Genomic DNA, 20,645 nt, shown 5'->3' with positions numbered 1-20,645 from the left:
ATTTTGAAACACATTTTGTCAATCAAATGTGCTGGAACACAAATAAAACAGACTGAATACTTGTGAAAGTCTTTATTCAAGTAGAATATTCCCTGAGATCTGTGCCAGACAGGAGTGGAATGGGAAGAGAAATCAGCCAGATCACTATAAAACATCATTTAAGTGATTTATTTTAAATCCCATGGCTGTAACTATGTATAATTCACTTAGTACATGTCATGAATATTTTTGCATGGTTAACCCCATAAACTCTCACATATTCTTTAATCCCATCACTGAAACTTTTTAAGAAAGTCTTGGTAGGTCTGTCTATGTGTGGATGCTGCAGGAACAAAGTGTCCACCAGGATGAACGAGGATTTGAGCTCTATTAAATGTGGGAAGCAGATCTCAACACATCGGAGAGAGGGGATTGTGATTGCCGGTCACTCGTAGAACCCCTCATGCTGGGAACAGGCACTGTGGAATCCAGCGACCAGGATGGCAAAGTGGAAATTAAAATCAGGCTCTAGTTTTTGCTCCTGCAGGGCACACAGCATAGAAACCATGGCGATGCCTGACTTAAGCGCATTAAACTCCTTCACTACAGACCCAGGCTGCTTTCACACTCCTGCTAAGCACTGAAACTTCGAGCCTGGACATCAGAGAACCACCAACCCCTCTGGTCCTCATCACCACCACTGGCTGCCTTATCTGGCTCCTAATTGGCTGATTTGTATGATAAGTAGTAAAATAGAAATACACAACTGTGACACTGATGTACTCTATATGATAAAAATGTAACTGTGTCTCAAAACCAAATGAACTGTCTTTTGGGGATCACGGATTTTACAGAGAGACAGACAGTTTGGTTACTTTCGTTTTTAATGGCAAGCACTTGGTGTTAAGTGCTTATACACACCAGCTCCGCTTTTTTCTTTAACAGTTTGCGTAAAGCACCTGTCATCAATCTAAAAGAGTTGCTATTTTGTCGATAACCATGAATATAGAAAATTTTGAGAGGAACAGTGTCACCAAGCCATAAAACCCTTAGATTCACCCAGAGACATGTAACAAATGGACTACTGTATAAAAATGATACAGATGCATCAGTTTTGGGATGAATTAAGGACCATGTCAGAGCGACCCATAAAATTTGATTCGAACAAAACAACAACAACAGACAACATGGAAACAATCTCTGGGCAAGATAATTCCAGTAGCGCACATAGAGTGTAATTGTGTTGTTGCTTTTTGTCCACCCTTTTTCTCAATTTGGAATGCCCAATTCCCAATACACTCTAAGTTCTCGTGATGTCATAGTGACTCACCTCAATCCGGGTGGCGGAGGACAAATCTCAGTTGCCTCTGCGTCTGAGACCATCAATCAGCACTTCTTATCACGTGGCTTGTTGAGCGCGTTACCGCAGAGAGGTAGCATGTGTGGAGGCCCACACTATTCACCGCGGCATCGATGCATAACTTCCCACGTGCCCCACGAGAGCGAGAACCACGCATTATAGCAACCACGAGGAGGTTACCCCATATGACTCTACCCTCCCTGGCAACCGGGCCAATTTGGTTGCTTAGGAGACCTGGCTGGAGTCACTCAGCACAACCTGGATTCGAACTCACGACTCGAGGGGTGGTTGTCAGTGTCAATACTCACTGAGGTACCAAGCCCTGTGTAATAGTGTTGTTGACAGCAGACATAGTAATATACACTCTAAAAAATATTTTATGTTATTTTTAAGATTTTTATGATTTTAATTTCATAGCAAAATTCCATCAAATTGAATTGCGGAAAGTTTAACCCTTAAACGCATACCACGGGTCTTTAGAGATCCGGGACTTCATTTCACCCCCTATACCTATCTGGGCATTTTGTAGATCCATTTGTGATAGATATACGTGCCCGGTCTCGAAAGACCTGAAAATCAGTGTTTAGTGAAATCACATAAATTTAAGGGTTAACAAAATTAAATCAATTAAACATAAAACATTTAGGTTTTAAATGGTATTTTATTAAAGATTACTCAATTTGATTCTGCTGAATTTTGTTATCAGGTTGAAATACCTAAATCTTAAAATCATATTTTGAGTGTAAATGTAAGCTTGGAGGGGTTAAACCTAAATTAATATCCAAAGCTGATCAGGAACGAATGACAGCAGTTACACGATAATTAGAGCAAGATCAAACCTAAAAAAAGCATAAAATAGACAACATAGCATAAAAGGCTACACCATTTCCAAAGAATTCAAGGACTTAGACGATGCATATTATATATGCATTTTTACAATTATGCATAAGAATTTAAGTATGCTGTGTCTCCCACATTTCCAAATGTTTGCATAACAAGAGAGAAAAGCATGCCTCTAAGCTTTCAAAGAATAGGCAAACAAATATCAGAGTCAACGAGTTTGGCAAAAATCTGTGTGCATTTAATATTTCATGCTATCCTGGAGGAAAGGTTATTCATTTGGTTAGATGATTATTTCTCTGTTGATATCACAACATTTTCAAGATGATTGTGCCTCCTTAGAACTTGATAATTAATGTAAAAATGTGCAGAGACCCTGGAGGAACCTGGAGGACCCATGCCTTTATACAACACAGTTTATCTGTGAATATGTCTGTGAGATAAATAGATAGACAGACAGACAGGCAGGCAGATATATTTTTATTGGATGTACATTGTTACTAAGTACCATGTGTGCTTGCCAGTACTTATAATTTAAGCATGCATAGGGTACTGCATCTCATCCTTAATAAATTAATATTTCTGTCACATGATGGGAAGAAAGAGGCAGCTGAAACAAACACTGAGCAATTGCTTCAAGCCATAATTAAGTCAGGTCTTGTTGTGATGCACCATGTTAACTTAAATTAGTTGGTGTAAAAGAAAAAAAAATGTTTAATTAAGGATAACATCTCTCACTCTCGTTTATTGTCTTGTCTGTGCATATTGAGAGCATATAAATAACAAGCCAATCCCTATGGATATCCTACCGCACTCTTTTCATTTACAGATTTAAGTCTGAACATATCTGAAACCTTATCATCACACATATAATGCACAAACTGGAACAATCTGAGTGTGAGTAAATGACAGTGGTGGAAAGAGCACTGAAAAATAATACTCAAGTAAAAGTACTGTTACTTCTTAAAGAATTTAGCTTGAGTAGAGTAAAAGTACCTGTCCTAAAAACTACTCAAGTTAGAGTTAAAGAGTAGCTCATTTAAAAATTGAATACTGAGTTGCGAAAGCTTTACCCCTTTATAATAAAAACTCTATTCTGCAATTTAAAAATGTAGCACACATACCGTAATTTACATTCCCTTTTTTGGCTGAAAGAATATATATAAGAAGTGTATATATGTAGTGTTATAAAGCCGCCTGTCAGTCAAACAGCACGCAGTGACAGACCTCAGGAAATAAAAAGTAAATCTTTTATATTTTATCTAGATCAACCAACCAGTGGTGCTCTTGTTATCGCGATCGATTTAATGAACACCCCTGTCTATGTAGAACATAGGCTAAGTTTATAAAATTACTCAAAAGTTTATCATAGGTATTGAGGACATCATCTCTCTCTCTCTCTCTCTCTCTCTCTCGCTCTCTCTCTTTCTTCAGATAAGCATCAAGAATGTTTTAACTTTTATTGATAACTTTGCATTAATCTCTCACATCAACCCAATAATCTCAGTGAAAGATAGTTAATTTACAGGCTATGTTATAGACACACAGAATTTAGTAAGCAGAAAATGAAATTTACCTCAATATGTTTCTTCAAATTAGAGGCAGGATTAATGCTGATATCTGGCTTGAGCAAGTTAAACTCACGACACGATCAAGCAATTGGCCCTTTTCACTGCGAAAAACCCTTCTAGGTGCAGCTGTGATATTCAGGTGTTGAACTATGCTTGAGGCACCCGTAACAAATGGCGCCAGATCTACAGCTGCCGTTCAAGTTTTTTACGTGTTATTTGACGGGAGTCACGAGACTCTCCCTTGCCAAACATGTTGATAGATAAAAATAAATTCAGGACAGGGAAGTAGCGAACACAGACGGTGGGAAAATAGTGCAGTAAAAGTACAGTTAAAGCACATAAAATGTACTCAAGTATAACATTTTTAAACTACTTAAAAGTTAAATTCTAGGGAAAAATTTGTTAATTACAGTAGCGTGAGTATTTGTAATTCGTTACTTTACACCTAAATTATTCATTCTTTGGTGAACTATCCCTTTAAAAATGTCCCTGTTAAAGGTATTCCTCCATCAAGCAACATCTCGCTTGCACCTGTTTATTACCAATGAGTTTTCGCTGTCCTCTGTCTGAACTGCTATACTCTTTAATATTCACCATGATCAACTGGAGAGATCAGCTGGAGCAGGGAGTAACCCCCGCAGCAATGTCAGAGCAGAATACAGATGAGATAATGGATATCCATAGAAACACACATGAAATGGGAATTGTAATGGACCATTGGGTAAGAATGAAACAGATTGCTTAAGAATTTGGATGAGTAACCATGTTTTGTCAAAATGTATAATAAAATCAACAACCATTTTACACAATTAGGGTACAAATCTGGGCTTAAAACTAATTTAGTCTAATTATTTTTCAACAAAGTATCAGTGCACTTTAAGTAGCACTTAAAGGGATAGGTCACCCAAAAGATGTCAATTCTCTCATCATTTACTCACCTCATGCCATCCCGGATGTGTATGACTTTCTTTCCTCTGCCTAACACAAATATATCGCAGATCTGTAGGTCCATACAATGCAACTGAATGGTGGCCAGAACTCTGAAGGTCCAAAAAGCAAATAAAGGCAGCATAAAAGTAATCCATATGACTCCAGTGGTTAAATCCATATCTTCAGAAGTGGTATAATAGGTGTGGGTGAGAAACAGATCAATATTTAAATAATTTTTTACGATCAATCTCCACTTTCACTTTCTCTATAACGTTCTTCTTCTTTTGTTTTTGGCGATTCGCATTCTTCATGCATTTTGGCACCTACTGGGCAGGGAGGAGAATGTATAGTAACAAAGGACTTAAATATTGATTTGTTTCTCTCCCACACTTATCATTTAGCTTTTTAAGATATTAATTAACCAGTGGAGTCACAGTGATTACATGTATTCTGATTTAAGTGCTTTTTGCAACCTCAAAATTTTGGTACCCATTTGCTTTCATTGTATGGGCCTACAGAGCTGAAATATTCTTCTAATAATCTTCATTTGTGCTCAGAAGAAGAAAGAAAGTTACATATCTGGGATGGCATGAGGGTGAGTAAATGATGAGCAAATTTTCATTTTTGAGGGATCTATCCCTTTAACCTTCAGAGAATGTTGTTTGTTGTTAGCATTGTGACATATTGTTGATTACCACAAAAAACGTGTCTAATAGAAAGCAAAAATCAAGTTAAGCACATTCAATGGAAGTAAATGGGGCCATAAACTTTAAAATACACATTGTTTCAAAAGTATAGCAACAAGACATAAATATTGTTTGTGTTTGCATAATTGTAGCATGATAAAATCGATTACTAACCTTTGTCACATATTCCCTGTTGTCTTTTGTTTTTGTGCTTTTATGTTGAAATTCTTGTTTAGTTTCCTGTTTCCTGTGTTAGTTTTGTAGTCCTTGTAGTTTTATTCCTTGATTGATTCTCCCTGAGTGTTTCTCATTCCCTGATTGTTTCCCCAGGTGTTCCTTCTTTTCCCTTGTATATCCCCCCAACCACCCCCAACTGCTCATCTGCATTAAAGATGCTCTTAGATCCTCATTCTTTGCCTGCCTCATCACAACCTTGTCTGTGTACAGTTATATCTAATATTACAATGTTGTTTTCATGACAACGTAATGACTGGTAAACCTGTAAGCTATTTTATCTCGCTAAAATAATTTAGAACAGATATTTTATCACACTAAAAGCATTGTGGCTATACTTTTAAAACAGTGTGTATTTTAATGTTAAAGGAATATTCCACATTTGTGACATAGTATTGATTATCTATTGCCTACCTTTTCTTTAAAAAACAAACATCTGGGTGACAGTGAGGCACTTATTCCATTCAAGTCGGATGTGGGATATTCCTGCTTGATATATCCGATCTCCAACTGTGAAGGCATTCCATTGCTAGGTGCTTGGAAGGTGATGTGTAAAGAAACAAAACTGTAATGCTCCCGTTAGCCTAGCAGTTATTCGACTGTCACCAAATATGTATCCTAGCAACACAATTCATAAACAATCTGCAATGCTAGCATTTGTGCAACAGTACGATTATCAAAAGAGAGTATAATTTACCATTTTTTGAACACCTGTCTCTGTAACTTTTTTAATCAAGCTTTTAATATCATGTAATATATGAACTTTGACTCATTTATCGAGATTATTGCACAAACATTAAAATACTCACTGTATCAAAAGTATAGCCACACAACATAATGCATGTTAACATGGTTTTAGTGTGATAAAAGCACTAACCTTTTCTGTGTAAAAATTTTACAACTTCGTTACCATGACAAATTTTAATTAAAAGAGTTTTAGCAATACACATTAAACAAACATGAAAACTTAATGAACATAACAATTAAATCCTATGTTGAAGGTTCTAATAAAATGAAAAATATACAAAATAATTTGGTTGCTTTGAAACTAGCTACTTGCAATGTTAATTTTCTATTACATAATCATTAACCATACAGGTATATAATAATTATTTCTCCCAAAAAAAAAAAAAAAAAAAACATAGGAATTGTGCCTTTATTGCTTTAAATGCCAATTTGTACTTTGTGTGCCAAAAATACATGGACAGAAAACATGTTGAAGCATACAGCCTTTATCAAGTTATCAGAGCAACTGTCCATTCCCTTACAATAATAACACATTAATGTAGTTACAGTGCATTATAAGAAATGTATGGATATCACATATCAGGTAATGTGTCGATATAGAGCAATATAGAGGGAGACATTGCAGACGGTATGGATGCAGGAAAGAATGAAAAAAATTGGTATTAATTTCACAGTTCCAGTTGAATTGCAGCCATGGAATTGTTATTGTACCATGTACTATAGATAATTATTGTACTATAGATAATATCTTAAGTCATTTGTACAGAAAGTTCCTGTAACTGCATGAGCACATTTCACATTGCACAAAGCTTCTTTATCATAATCCTAAGTCATATATCTCGGCTTTAAACCATATGGTTACTACCTCTCTCTCTCTCTCTCTCTCTCTCTCTCTCTCTCTCTCACACACACACACACACACACACACACACACACACACACACACACACACACACACACACACACACACACACACACACACACACACACACAGTGAGAGAGATATCATAGCATGTTACCTGTAATTCTGTGCTCTCAAAGAACTGGGATTTGCTATAGCTTCTTGCTTGTTTATATTGTACCATGTTGCTATCTTTGTGGGTGGGATGTGTTTATTCCAAATCCCTGCAGCTATTCTGACTAAATATTTATGCCTCTCCTAAGTGACTTCTCTATTTGGTTCATATAATACCAGCTCAGTTCAAAAAGCTAGCTGTTACAGTTTAATAACAGCAGTTTCACACAATAAAATGCTAATAATTTGTGCCATTGAATGCCTTGCCGATAACATAATAATAGCAGTCGGTTTGCAGCAATGTGGTTTTCTTTTGTAAGTGCATTACTGTAAATGCGTACGCCATCTGGAATTATTGTCTATCGACAGCATGCCACAAATACCCACAGGCCATAAGTTGAAAATAACTCTCAATATTCCTTTAAATGGTACTGACATTTACAGTCATTGCCTTTGAATTGTCATCAGAACTGTACAGTCTTAGTGCATGGTAAGTGTGTTACACAGATAATTAGGACCGTTCTTAAAGTCTTCCCAGAGGACACGGCAATTAGTGCTAACCATTACTGCCGCTATTTATAGCGTAATATTCCCTGCATGCGAAATCGCATACTGTCAGAGTATTTAAAGTATGAATGTACTTGATATAGTATGTTCTTTTAATAGGAGAACTATGACTAGATTCTGGATATATGTCAAATAAATTAAGTATTAACAACAACCACAAAAACAATCAACTCTGATTTTATCAAACAAGCACCGTTTAAGCATAAGGAACAATGTTCTTGGTATATACTGTACATAATTTTCAGTATAAAAGAGCCATCCGACTCAAGGTTTACCACTGTTCTTTTAAATCCAGCGTATTAATTATGACATCTCCTCAGCTCTCGAGGAATTATGGGATCGTAAACTGTCTAGTCGATCCCCTCCTATGAATATTTCTTGATTCCTTTTTATGAATACTGAGGATTTGGACATACTACTCCATTAGCATACTGTTTTGGCATACTGTATAGTAGGGAATTATGTATTTTCAGATGCAGCAATTCTATGGAATGGAAAATAAACTGGAGGTAAAAAGGTTAAATGCTTTTATTACTGTGCAATCCTGAGTGGACAAAGGCAGGTCAGAATGTATAAATGATCCATTTCACATGTAATTTTATCTTAGGTTTCTCTTGGTGAGGTGCAGAAATGTTGTGCGGTTGTGAAACTGTGAAGTGAGAGACATTATAAAAGCTGAATCATTGAGACTGATTGAATGTTCAGACATCTGTGAACAGAAGAGCAGAAAGGTGTTTGGATTGATACAAGATCAATTTGGTCAGTTAGGTCGACTAACTAGAAATTGATTCACTTGCTAAAATGTAGTCTTTCATATCGGGTCAGATCCCTACCTGCATTTTTAGTTCACGAAAGGGTTTTGTAAATATAATCTTTAGCCAAGACTCACAATTTACTTCCGTAATGTGAAACATACCACAAAATTGGTGTTTTGTGGCTCTTAGTCCATGTCTTTGAAGTCATCTATTTGCTAGTATACTTCTAAATTAAGTGATCCAATACCAGGATTACAGGGTTTTGTTGCCATGGCAATAAAGTTGAAATATTGGATATTACTTTACACAGATAAGGTTAGTAAGCGATTTTATCACTCTAAAATTGTGTTAACATTTATAATGTTTACGTCTTACATTTACATATTTGGCACACTCCCACTGTCTTTTGGCTATACTTTTGAAACATTGAGTAATGTTTATGGACTGGCCCCATTCACTTCCATTGTAAGTAGCTTACCGCAACTGCTATTTTTGTTTATTTTCATTTATATATATATATATATATATATATATATATATATATATATACGTATATATATATATATATAAATGAGGATCAAGTTGAAATATTTTTTGGTGAAAATCAACATTATGCCACAAATGCTGTTATTTGAGCTTAACTTACATTGAACCCAGAACATTCCTTTAATTCAAAATCAATAACTTTAATCTGATTACAAGAATTTTACACTTCTTAAATTATTAAATTACAGTAACTAATTAATTTGCAATCACATTATACCCAACACTGCCGATCACAAACCAGCAATAGCAATTTTACCTATGAAGTGAAACATAAGCAATACTGTATGTATTGAGAATGTAAATAGGGTCAGTTTTGCTTTCATGTTGACTTAAAACGTGAGAGGACAAAGAACACAAATGAAGAACAATATTGAGAGATTTTAAAATCAATATCTTCTGAGATTGCATGGTATGTGAAGTGCAGCCCATATATTTTGGTAGTTTATAAAGGAAGTGAGATCAGCTGCCCACTGCTGAAAGCATGTGTGGTCTGCAGAGAGTGAGCAGGTATCAGATAGCAGAAGGTCAATAGATGCGAAATGTTCTACTCTGAGGCGATGTTGAACTCGCATTGCATTTGTGATTCTTCTACTGCAGCCACGTGAGCATGTGCCCACTTAAACAAACACATACACGCTCATTTCCCTCTCCCTCATCAACTTCATCTGCATATATGTATACAGACAGCCTGGACTGACTATCACTTCCCATTAGAATCAGTTGAACTCCATTTGCATTCACACCTGGCCATAACAGAAACTCACTGTGCCTCTGCCTGAAATCTCACAAGTGGGACATAATACAAAAACTTGTTAAAAAAGCTGGGGTTATTTGATATTAATCTAATTCTTTATCAAAACTGAGAGGTACTTACCTTATCAGGATTGTGCTTGTTTAAACAAGCCTGATTTTTTAACTTACACACACAACAAATCATGTTGTGAACTTACACACACAAAAAATGTACACAATCAGGGGCCGTTCACACAGGACACATTCTTGTATTCTGTCTGTGCTATTTTGTAAATTTTGGTCTGTAGGCGTGATTCAGAGGTTGCATTTTCCCTCTAAGATTACATTTTTACTACATTGATGGTTAGGTATAGGGTTGGTGTTTGGGTTAGGGAGTAGGGTTAATAAAATATGCATTCCTGATGACTGTATTACAACTAAAAATAACAAAAAATACAACTGGCTTTTGGCACTACTCTTTTGACATTTTACACAGAAACTGGAGCTCACATATGCCCATATGTTCAACAACACTTCCAGCATTGGCCACTGGTAGCAGTAATTCCAATTTCAGTGAGCACAGACTGATTTTAGCCAAATAACTTTCAATCTATTCACTGTGAGATTAGTCTGAATTTTTAGTGATATGTCTAAGATAGTAGTGACAATGTATGCATGATATTAAAAAAATTCTTACAACAGCTTTGAAAGTAGTCCAACTTTAAAAAACATCCATTCAGTTCCATTCCATTGCTTTCTGTCTAACTGTTTTTGAATGCAAGAACACACATCTACACTTACTATATAGTGATCTGACAGATCTAAAGCACAAGTAAAAGATATCACATAATATTTCCAAAGAGTAGCTGGGGAACACAAATAAGCTCCAATGCATGAGACTTAAATGAAAAGAAATATGCCTGACATATGTCAGACTGTTTCTAAAACTCCAGAGTTCTAAAATATGGACGTTTATGTGGATGACTAGGAGTGCATAACTAATTCACATGCACTTAGCCAGGCAAAAAGAAAAAAAGTTTGAATCAAAAAAAGGATTACAGCTAGTACTCACTGATCCAGATGCTTGAATTATTTAAGAAAGTGGAAACTTCATTAATATATTATTGTATATGCCTTAGTGCAGACAAGCGAGGAGGAGGAAGAGGAGGGGAGAGAGAGGGGGGAGAGAGAGAGAGAGAGAGAGAGAGAGAGAGAGAGCGAGGTTTGATTTTTGACAGTGCAGTTGTTAATACAGTACACAAAGAGAGCGTTATGAATACTTTCATCTCTTGCTCTGTTCATTTTCTCTCAAAAGACACATAAAGTATAAACCTATCCTTACTTGACTCGACTCTACTGCAGAGACACTGCATTCATTCACTGGACAACAAAGAGTGAGAGAGGGAGAGAGACAGATAGGATGGAGGAAAAGAGATAATATGTCAGAGGCATGTGAGGAAAGCAGAAAGAGAAATAAGAGGAAGGGAGAAAGAGAAATGTGTAGTTAGTTGTGAAAGGAGAAAGGAAATAGGCCTGCATGTGGACAGATGGGCAAACAGACAGATTAATGAACAGGCAGACAGACAATCAGACAGATAAATTAAATAGGAGAGATGGGATACAGGCAGCATAGAGCTGAAAAGAGTTCAATATCAGTATTGAAGGGGAAATGTAATTTGTAATGTAATGTATTTTAATAGTTAAGAGTTTTACACTTAGAGTACCTATCGACTAAATGTGGTAGCTTTGGCATTAATTAGGACAAATTGATGCTCCTGAATATTTGTGTGTGTAATTTTATGCATACCTTGCCCTTCTCTGTACCATGACATCTTCTCCAATAGCCTATAAAGCACAGGATACAAAAGCTGTCATAGTTCATAATCTCCACTGGCCTGTAATCAATACGTTTGTATGAACGATCTCAGAGTCATTGGTGTGGACAGAAAGCGTGTCGGTATCTATCTGTTTCCTTGCATTTTTTCCTTCCACTTCAAAGAAATTACTCATCAAGTGAAAAATAGTAGCTTTTTTAGATTTGGCTTTTTGTCCCCACTCCAAAGAGGAGACATTTTGTGTGTGTTTGTAGTTTGTTAATAAAGTGGAGACCAGCAGGGGAGGTAAACAACTTGCATCAGTGGGGGATGAAATGTTTCATACATGTATCATTTAATGTTTATACAAATGTCTAACAAGTTGCCACACCAAAACAACAGATGTTTAACACACACACACACACACACACACACACACACACACACACACACACACACACACACACACACACACACACACACACTCAGGTGTAGGACACCGCTAGACTATCTAATGATTGTCAAATCATGAGCTGACCATATTGATACATTGTGCACACTTAAGATCAAACGCACACAAAATGAACACTATATCTGAGACACATCAAAATGCATAATATCAAATAATTATTTTGCATCTTACACACAGCTACTTAACATGCAGATTGATCATCAAGACAGAAAACTGCAGTCTCACGGCATTCACATTTTATCTGACAGTCTTAATAACATGCATTTCATATGGCATGAAAATACAGTATAATTTGGTTGTTGCAATAAATGTGCACTTCACTGATCATGATAACACTTTTAGATAACACATAGCATTATCAGATTATCTTTTTGTATATTTGGGGTGTGCGTGTGTTCTTCCCTCGACAGGGGGTTGCGTGTCTTTCAGGATGATACAATTCAACCCTTTGCTTCACTTGCGATTGTGGGGCATAGAGATAAGTTGCACCCCCCTAAATCCAGCCCTGATCAGCAATATTGTTATTGTATTGAATTAGGAGAGCTTGCTTGCCAAAAATTATGGTGATGTATGATCAGTTACACTCTATGCGGAATAAAAAAAACATTGTTTGAAGGAATATTCCGGTTACGTTAATAAGTTAATCGTTAACAACAGCGTTTGTGGCATAAATTATTACATATTGATTACCACAAAAATTTATTTTAAGTTGTCCCTCATTTAAAAAAATGAGTTACAGTGAGGCACTTTCAATGGAAGTGAATAGGGCCATGTTTTGTGAATGGGGCAGTGTTTGAATACTCACTGTTTCAAAAATATAGCCATAAGACAAAAATAAATATGCATGTTAAAATGATTTTATTGTGATAAATTCACTTATGTATAACCTTATCAGTCTAAAGTTATGGAATATCCAATTTTACAATTTCACTGCCATGGCGACGTACCGCCGTAAACCCTAAAACCCCACAACGACCATAAAAACGATGATGTAAATGACTTAACCGCTCAAATAATACACAAGTTTTAACAGAAGAATCAATGTAAGTGCTTTTACAAAAGTATAAGCTTCACATTTCAGCCTTTATACCCAACAAAAATGGGCCCCTTTCACTTCCATTGTAAGTGCCTCAATGTAACCTCAATTTTTGCTTTTTTTAAAGAAAAGGAGAGAATAATTTTTTGCGGTAATCAACATTATGCCACAAATGCTATCGATTGAACATAACTTGTATTGAAACTAGAATATTCCTTTAAAAAGGTTACAAATGATGTGAACAGTGCTCAAAATCAATGCAACCTTTCAATGTAAGCCAACAATATTAAAGACAAAATAAATCTTTAATTTTAGACTCTGCAGTTATTCCTCTGACGATTTTTTGAAAAGCAATGCATAACCTACAAGTTCAAATTCACTGCAGAAATTAGTTGACATTTGCATAATCAATCACATCAGAGTCAAGCTCTACACTTTTTATACTAACTCTCCAGAAAGAATGCGATCACCCACTCTTCTCCGCCTCCTCTCCCATTTTAGAACCTATAAAATGGATCCAAATTTTCTTTGAAAAAGGCCACTTTGAGTTTAAGAGCAGAGGAAGGAGAGAATGTAATTTGCGTCACTATCTGCCTTTTATATTTACATGCGGGGTGTCACTGGTATTATCAGGAACTAAAGCTTTAACAGGACAGAGGCTACACCTCGTCAACCAAAAATAAACAAGATTATAATAATAACAACACGTATGAAAGAGGTGTTTTGGGAACTTACTTGAAGATATTATTGTCGAGTTCTGTAAGATTCACTTTGTAGACAGCTTAATATGCATCATGCACATTCAAAATACAGCAATAATAATAATTATTATTATTATTACTGGACAGCTGAAAGTTATGCAACCTATATTTGAGCAAGTGATGCAACGTGCAAAAAATTTAAGAAGGAATCAAAAGAAGAGAGATGAAGTATGTGAACAGAGAGCAGTTACATTTCTAGGCCGCTGCATTCAGGTGTGATGGAAACCCTGCTGTCAGTATGATTTATGAAAATGAAAATGTACATATTATAATGAGCTGGCTGCGTTGGACTGTAGGCGCAAGATAGATTGAGGGTAAGTTTGAAAGAAGGATAGAGAGAAACATAACACACGAAACAGCCTACATATGTACATGGTGGTAGATATTTCTATGATCTTTATGACCTCATCCTACATTCTTCCATGATGGATTCCTATTAAACACAAATCCTGGAAATATTAAATATTAGATAAAATATTAGCAAATATTAAACAGCAAATCAGTTTTAGGGGATATCTGTCCATAACATTTCCAGGTCATACGTCAACCCAAAATGAAAATAATAAAATAAAAAATTAAAATTGTGAGATTCACCCATTAAAACATCACCTGCAAAAACGGATGCGGTATCCCAACGTCATCATCTATAAATCAGTTTCCTCAGCACTGAATATTCTGTAACACACTACACAAAAATCATGTTTCATGAGTTTCATTTATTTTATAAAACATGTTTGTTGTAGGTAAGGATTAATTATCGTATCAAGGACAAGAGCACATCTGCTCTGTGATGGTAGACCACATCAGAGTGGTTTAGTTTGATTAAATTACATTACCCTAAAACAGTGTTAGAGAGAGTGAAAATAAGATGTGGATACATGAATGAAAGTGATAACCTTGAGGAGAGACGTGTGTGTGATTGCGTGTCTATTTATACATAACTGTTTCATACACACCCAACCAAACATTGTGTCACAGCTGTCTCAAACCCACAGCGAGTGTAATTACACTGAATAAAACAGAACATCGATCATAAGGCATTTGCAGTCAAGACTTTGTTTCATTAGATGTCTGCAACATCTTGTTTTCCAACCTACTAGAATGTAAACACACATTAGAACAGTCCCTTGCAAACTGTTTGATTTGGGAAGTCAGATAGCTCTGTCACACTTAAATTAATTATACTGAACGTTTGGTTACGTATGTAATCTCCGTTCCCCGAGGGAGGGAACGACACGTTGTGTCGGAGAAGCGACACTAGGGGTCTCTCTTGAGCGCCGATATCCACCTCTGATCTATGAAAAAAGGCCAATGAGAGTTGGCAGCCAGTATTTGCATGTCCCGCCCCCGGACATACGGGTATTTAAGCAGCGCAAATACGGGAGTTCATTCAGGATTTTTCTGAGGAGCCGGAAATGGTCCGGCCACAACAGTGGCTCGGTTCAGCGACATGGCGGAGGAAAGACACAACGTGTCGTTCCCTCCCTTGGAGAACGGAGGTTACATACGTAACCAAACGTTCCCCTTCTGTCGCTCTCTCCACGTTGTGTCGGAGAAGCGACACTAGGGGACCCATTCCAATCTTGCCATGCGCTGAACCATGTACGTGAACCGCCGATACAGAGGCGGGCAGGGATTTCATCCAGTGCTGTGCATCGTCTGTACCTGGCTGCACGTACCCTTCCCCAATGCCCCATAAGAACATCGAGATCCTTCTGGTTACCCTGGGAGGGGAACAAGGCGATGTTTGCCAACATGGGAACGGGCCAGCCTGGCTGGGCCTCTTTTCTCTCTATGTTTCTCGCATAGAGCAATCACGGCCGGGGCCCTTACATGCATATAGGGAAGGGGGTCTTACCCAGACCCTGCGGAGACCACACCTGCCCTTTTTCTTGGGGAGGAAAAGTGGTAGACACGTCACACAGCCGTCTTAGGGCTCATGTGGAAAGTATGGTGCGGTGGTAGATCCAGCCTCGAAAGGGGGGAGTTGCTACAGCACGGCGACCGGGGCAGCTGTAACTGCCTAAGGGAGACACGGGGGTCCGCTCGTAAGGGGACAGAACCGTGGAATTACACACAGGGGAGTCCGAGCAGGAGGCCTTACCTGTGGAGCACCTATACCAGTACAGGGTAGCCAACAGGGTACCGTAGTGGCTTGGGTCGGCGAGTTCCTCCGCTGAACCGTGGACCCGGAGGGCTGGGGTGGAAACGACCAGGGTCCCGACTCGGAGTGGGGCGTCCTGGGACAAAAGGCGCACTACTTTACCTTGACGTCAGGAAAAGGGCACTGGGCGCAAGCGATCCACCCGGCCGGTCGGTCTACGTGTTACCGAGTTCTATGGGCTCGGACCTGAGAAAACACGAGACGCAACCGACTCAACGCAGAGGTTGTAAAACCTCGCGAAGGTATTGGGTGTTGCCCAACCCGCGGTTCTACAGATGTCTGCTAGGGAGGTGCCCTTGGCCAGTGCCCATGAGGACGCAACACCCCTTGTTGAGTGAGCTTGGACCCGCAAGGGTAGGGGCACGGCCTGGGTGTGATAAGCCAGTGTGATGGCGTCAACAACCCAGTGGGCGAGCCTCTGTTTGTAGACGGCATTCCCTTTCTGCCATCCCCCAAAGCAGACAAAGAGCTTCTCAGAGCGTCTGGTGCTCTGTGTGCGGTCCAGGTAAATGCGCAGGGCGCGCACTGGACATAGCAACGAAAGGGCTGGGTCTGCCTCCTCCCAGGGCAGCGCTTGCAGGTTCACTACCTGATCTCGGAAGGGTGTGGTAGGAACCTTGGGTACATAGCCCGGTCGCGGTCTTAGGATCACAGACGTATCCACCGGACCGAACTGCAGGCAAGTGTCGCTGACAGAGAACGCTTGCAGGTCCCCGACCCTCTTGATAGAGCCGAGCGCGATCAGCAGGGCCGTCTTAAGAGAGAGGGCCCTGAGTCCAATTGATTCAAGCGGCTCGAAGGGAGGTCTCTGGAGTCCTGCCAAGACTGCGGAGAGATCCCAGGAGGGAACTAGGCCTGGCCGGGAGGGATTCAACCTCCGGGTGCCTCTCAGGAACCTGAGGATCAGGTCGTGTTTACCCAAAGACTTGCCGTCTACAGGATCGTGGTGGGCGGCAATGGCAGCAACATACACCTTGAGGGTGGACGGGGACAGCCTCCTGTCCAGCCTCTCCTGTAGGAACAGGAGCACTGACTTGATCGCGCATCTCTGCGGGTCTTCGGTTCGGGAAGAACACCAATCTGCGAACGAGCGCCACTTTAGGGCGTAAAGGTGCCTGGTAGAGGGGGCTCTGGCTTGGTTGATTGTATTCACAACGGTCACCAATAAGCCGGCTAGCTCTTCCGAATCCCGTCCAGGGACCAGACATGGAGGTTCCAGAGGTCTGGGCGCAGGTGCCAGAGCGTGCCCCGTCCCTGAGAGAGGAGGTCCTTTCTCAGGGGAATTTGCCAGGGAGGAGCTGTCGTGAGAAGTCTGAGTTCCGAGAACCAAGTCCGAGTGGGCCAGTAGGGGGCCACTAACGTGAGTTGCTCCTCGTCCTCCCTGACCTTGCACAGCACCGGTGCAAGAAGGCTCACTGGGGGAAATGCGTACTTGCGCAGCCCCGAGGGCCAGCTGTGTGCCAGCACGTCTGTCCCGAGGGAAGCCTCTGTTAGGGCGTACCAGAGCGGGCAGTGGGAGGTTTCCTGGGAGGCAAACAGGTCTACCTGAGCCTTGCCAAACCGTTCCCAAATCAGCTGGACCGACTGGGGGTGAAGCCTCCACTCCCCGCCGGGCAGGCGTTGTCGTGATAGCGCGTCCGCTAGGACGTTGAGCTTGCTGGGGATGGGAGTGGCATGCAGTGACTTGAGTCGCTGCTGGCTCCATAGGAGGAGACGGCGGGCGAGTTGTGACATGTGGAGGGAGCGTACGCCGCCTTGGCGATTTATGTACGCCACCACCGTGGTGCTGTCCGATCTCACGAGGACGTGTTTGTCCCGAACTAACGGGAGGAACTTCCTGAGAGCAAAAAGGATGATCAGCAACTCCAGGCAGTTGATGTGCCAACGCAGCGGGGCCCCTTTCCAACGGCCCGCTGCTGTGTGCCCGCTGCACACGGCACCCCACCCGGACCGGGAGGCGTCAGTTGTGACCAGAACGCGTCGGCACACCTGCTGCAGGGGCACTCCTGCTCGTAAAAAGCAGAGGTCTGTCCAGGGTCGGAGTGTTTTGAGGCAGGCGGGGATGATCCTTAGCCGATGCGTGCCGTGGTGCCATGCTTGTCTCGGGACTCGAGTCTGGAGCCAGTGCTGGAGTGGTCTCATATGCATCAACCCCAGCGGTGCGACCGCCGCGGAGGACGCCATATGCCCCAGGAGCCTCTGGAAAAGTTTTAGAGGGACCACTGTGCCTGGCTTGTAGGAAGCGAGGCAGTCCAGCACCGACTGAGCACGCTCGCTCGTGAGACATGCTGTCATTGAGACTGAGTCTAACTCCAACCCGAGAAAAGAGATGCTCTGAACCGGAGTGAGCTTGCACTTTTCCCAGTTGACCTGAAGCCCCAAGCGGCTGAGGTGCCGGAGCACCTGGTCTCTGTTTGTGCATAGTAACTCTCGAGAGTGTGCTAGGATGAGCCAGTCATCGAGGTAGTTGAGAATGTGGATGCCGGCTACTCGTAGCGGGGCAAGGGCCGCCTCTGCGACCTTCGTGAAGACGCGAGGGGACAGAGACAGGCTGAAGGGGAGGACTTTGTACTGAAACACCTGGCCGTCGAACGCGAACCATAAGAAGGGTCGGTGTCGCGGCAGAATTGAGACGTGGAAGTACGCATCCTTCAGGTCTACCGCTGCGAACCAATCTAGATGCTGAACACCAGCCAGAATATTTCTCTGCGTGAGCATTTTGAACGGGAGTTTTAACAAGGCCCGATTGAAAACTCGCAGGTCCAGGATTGGTCGTAAGCCGCCGCCTTTCTTGGGTACAATGAAGTAAGGGCTGTAGAAACCCTTCCTCATTTCGGTTGGAGGGACGGGCTCTACCGCGCCCTTGGCTAAGAGGGTCGTGATTTCCGTGCGCAGGGAACTGGCATGCTCGCCGTGTACTGCAGAAAAGCGGACACCCCTGAAGGGGGGGCGGGAGCCGGGCAAACTGAATTGCGTAACCGAGTCGAATGGTCCGGTGCAGCCAGCGTGACGCGTTGGGAAGCGAAAACCACGCTTCCCAGCTCTGCGCTAGGAGCACCAAAGGGACGAGTATTTTGGACGTACCCGGCGGGGCCTCGCAGCGGGGCGTAACAGGTAATGCAGCGTCAGGTGGCTTCATTGCGGCCTGAGACTGAGGTGCTGAGAATAGACTCAAAGCACTTACCTTGCTCCGCGCGCCCGGCAGGGGGCGGGTTCATGACTGAGGAGGAGGTCTGATGTTGGCGTCCTCTGGACTCGTCTGAACCGGCCGGCCGGGGGACAGTCGTGGGCAGGCGGAAGGCGGGATCGCCGCGTCCGGTGTACTGGGACTGTCGTAATCTGAAAGCAGATTGCCGTGAGAACGGCATTTGCGGGCCAGGTGACCCAGAGGCAAAGGAAATAGCTCTTTTATTGAGAATGTGGGTACCACAGCCCCCGTCAGGGGGTGTGGCAAATGAAAAAACAAAGGATTCTCCTCCCGGCCCTCCACCGGGAGACGGAGCGGTCTTACCACCTCCAGAGCTAACATCTTCGGCCCTGGGTCAACTGTCTCAGGAACGCTTGGGAGCCTTCCGGGTCCTAGAGGGGGTTCATGAGACAGGGGGCGTGCGCCGCCTGCGGGGTGCTCGACGCTGGGGCTGAGAGCTGGGCCCGGGTTGAGGCGGAGCAGGAGCTGGTTTCTTCACCGCAAGGGGACACCCTCGGCGAGCAGACGGGGCAGGGCCCGTAGCGGCAGGTGTGCGGCGGGGCATGATGTGAGATATGGCCTCCGTCTGCTTCTTCACCGCGGAGAACTGTTGGGCGAAGTCCTCGACGGTGTCGCCTAAAAGGCCAATCTGGGAGACAGGTCCGTCCAGGAAGCGGTTCTTGTCGGCCTCACGCATCTCGACCAGGTTGAGCCAGAGATGGCGTTCCTGGACCACTAGGGTGGCCATCGCCTGTCCGAGTGCCTGCGCTGTGGCCTTCGTCGCTCTCAGGGCGAGGTCGGTCGCTGAGCGCAGTTCCTGCAGCACATCAGGATCAGGTCCACCCCCGTGCATGTTTCTGTGTCGGGGGAACGGGAGGTTCGCGGGGGGCTACCCGGCGAAACTGCACCCACTGCCGCCCCCCAAATCACCCCCAGCGCCAACCGCATCGTCCTCAATCCCGTGGGAAGAAGGAGCAATGTGGGGTGCAGCTGGGGTGGCTTGCTCTCTGTTGAAAGCAAGCCGCGACCGCAACGTGGTCATGGTCATGTTCTCGCAGTGAGAACATGAGCCATCCACAAACGCCGCCTCGGTGTGATCGCGGCCCAAACACACGAGACAGCGCCTGTGGCCGTCTGAAGCGGAGAGCACTCTACCGCATCCAGGAACAACACAGGGGCGGAAGGGCATCTTGAAAAAGACGCGTCCTGAAAAGGACGTTCAACGCCGCTGTGTTTTGCTCTTTTAGAG

The 20,645-nt window shown here is 42.1% G+C and overlaps 1 pseudogene; it reads right to left on the bottom strand.

Annotated features, from left to right (window-relative positions):
• Positions 1–272: 272 nt before the first annotated feature.
• Positions 273–1,691, bottom strand: LOC127636366 (esterase OVCA2-like; annotated as a pseudogene).
• Positions 1,692–20,645: the final 18,954 nt, after the last annotated feature.

Source organism: Xyrauchen texanus, chromosome 44 (assembly GCF_025860055.1).
Source record: "Xyrauchen texanus isolate HMW12.3.18 chromosome 44, RBS_HiC_50CHRs, whole genome shotgun sequence".
NCBI lineage: Eukaryota > Metazoa > Chordata > Actinopteri > Cypriniformes > Catostomidae > Xyrauchen > Xyrauchen texanus.
The sequence above is the reverse complement of the archived record's forward strand: the minus strand, read 5'-3'. Positions and strand labels throughout refer to the sequence as shown.